Consider the following 2886-nt stretch of genomic DNA (forward strand, 5'->3'; position numbering starts at 1 on the left):
GATAAAAGCCAAAGTAGCAAAAGGGTAGTTACGTGTCAAAATGGTTGTTAAAAATTAAAATGACAACTAAACACTAACAATAAGAGAATACCTGCTATAAATGTGGTCAAAGGCTAGATAAACACTAAAAGTAAAAAGGCTACCTAACTAGTGAAATCAGTAAAGGCTAGCTAAAATGTAAAAGTAGCAAAACACTAGCTAAAGCAGCACAATCTTAGATAAAAGCTAAAGTAGCAAAAGGAAAGTTGTGTCAAAATGGTTGCTAAAAGTTAAAAATGACAACTAAAAGCTAAAAAATAATAAAATAACTGTTTTAAACTAAATGGCCAAAGGCTAGTTAAATGTTAAAAGTAGCAAAAAGTGTCTAAAAGCTAAAAGTAGTACAAGGCTAGCGACAAGTTAAAAGTATCATTAGGCTAACTAAATTGTAAAATAATAAAGTGCTAGCTAATAGCTAAAAGTGGCAGAATGGTAACTAAAAGCTAAAAGTAAAATAAGACAAAAACAGAGTTTTTAGTTAACATTTTGATCAAATGATTGTTAAAACAACATGCAGGACAAGTTAGATTGCAAAAAACATGCAAAAAAAAAATGAAAAGGACAGCGTGACTGATAAATCAGCATTAACCAAATGAAGACACTTTGTCCAACTTGTCCTCGCAGCTTCAGTCTGCGCTGCAGCAGAAAGTTTGAGACTTTATTTCTGTTTCCACCTGGCAGTAGGAGGTTTATCATCTGAAGCATGTGGCGTTTGGAAAAAAGGGACACGCTGCCAACGATTTCGTCTCAACACGTCCATGAGTGTGCAATGAGAGCGTGTGTATCCCATGGCTGCTTGGCAGCACCGGACGAGGTTAAATCAGGACAGACTTGTTCTGGATGACCTCCCAGCTACCAACACACAGCTCAGGTTAGCAGTCAAACATTTCTGGATGGACACACACACACACACACACACACACTATAACTCTATAAAACAAAACATAAGTGCATAAATACATAATCTGTTTGGTCATTATTTTGTTAATGTTTCTTTAATATAGAAGGTAAACCAGTCAAGTGGCTGTAAAAATCTCCATTTCCCATTAAAACAACTGGATTTTGTTCTGTAAAAAAACAAACCAGGATATATTATTACCAAACTTTTTCCACTTTTATTGTAACAAATATAAAATAGATAAACTTGTAGGTCGCCCTGCTCTTCCACTTGGGTGGTTTCACTGCTCTTCAAGCTCGGGCCCTCTACCAGAGGTCTGGGAGTTTGCGGGTCCTGTTCAGTATCTTAGCTGTTCCCAGGACTGCGTTCTTCTGGACAGAGATCTCTGAGGTTGTTCCTGGGATCTGTTGGAGACACTCATCCAGTTTGGGAGTCGCGGCACCGAGCGCTCCAATGACCACTGGAAATACTGACGACGTTCCACAACTTCTGGATTTCCTCTTTCAACTCTCGGTGTTTCTCCAGCTTCTCGTGCTCCTTCTTCCTCATGTCACTTGGGATTGCTACATCTATCACCACTTCCTTCTTCTCTTGCTTGTTGACCACCACAGTGTCCGGTTGGTTAGCTATCACCTGTTTGTTGGTCTGGATCTGCAAGTCCCACAGAATCTTTGCTCGTCTATTCTCCACCGCCCTTGGTGTCGTCTCCCACTTTGACTGTAGGACCTCTAGTCCTAACTCAACACAGAAGTTCTTGTATATTATTCCAGCCTCTTGGTTAAGGTGTTCCATGTGGACTTCACCTGCCTGGATCTTACAGCCTGATGTGTTGGACTGTCTCAGGTAGATCTTTGCACAGCCTGCACCTTGAGTCTTGTCTGGTATGGTGGACCCCAGCCTTTAATGCTCTTGTGCTGCCATGATTAGTGTCTCTGTGCTGTCCATCAGTCCAGCCCTCTCCAGTCCCTGGTAGGATTTGTTGATATCAGCCACGTAATCTGCCGGTGGTACTTTCCGTGCAGGGGCTTTTCTTTCCACGATGGCTTGTGTTGTTCCTCTTCTTCCACAATGAGTTTCTGCTGCCGCCTGAGACATTCACTCATCAGTTCATCATCAGGGTGTATGCCAGGATCTTGGTTGTTTCATTCTGTACAGTGGCTCAGATGCTCATCAGTCCTCAGTCTCGGGGTGTTGGACTTAGGTGAAACCCTCCATGCACTGTGAGGAGCTTTCAAGTCGACGTCAGTGGGTTCTATCTCCTCCATTGGCCAGATCCAGGTATCTGATGACTGGCAGGACAGAGGAACACATGGGGTCAAGAATCATCTGCACCTAGTGTATAGCTTCTCTGATTACTTTTCTAAAGAATGAGGATAATAATAAAAATACTCAGTAAATAAATAAATGGAATTAGTTGCTTTAATCTGTAATGACACTTGTGTCCAACAGGTGGCAGCATCACTTAAACCTTGGAGACAGGAAGCAGGTCTTCTTGCAGCCCACAGGAAAACACAAAGTAAAAGTAAAATCTGTGTCAAAGTTGGAACAAAGCCCAGCTCATTGTTGTGTTAACATTCAAACATGCCTGTTAGGCTGATCTTAATGGGATTTGCCTAAAGGAGCTGCTTCATTTTTTTATTAAACAGCTTCCATTTTTATTATATTGTTTGTTTGATAATCTGTAAATTACAGTTTCTCTGGAGTAGTGGACACCTTCAAACTGAACCCCTGGCCTGTTTTTCTGCTTGGACGTGATGATTCCTGCAGATGCACCGGTGAACCTGCCAACTTCCTGAGAAAGCCTTCGTCTGTCTTTAGTTGGTCCACGTGCTGCCAAACACGTTGGGTTTCAGCTTTCTGTTCTGGAAAATTATCTAAAACACAAAAACCAACACAACCTCAGCACATTTTCTGGAAACGCAAGCAAAGCCAGAAATAAAAAAAACTGA

This window comes from Nematolebias whitei, chromosome 11 (genome assembly GCF_014905685.2).
Source record: "Nematolebias whitei isolate Nwh7 chromosome 11, NemWhi1, whole genome shotgun sequence".
In the NCBI taxonomy this organism is placed as follows: domain Eukaryota; kingdom Metazoa; phylum Chordata; class Actinopteri; order Cyprinodontiformes; family Rivulidae; genus Nematolebias; species Nematolebias whitei.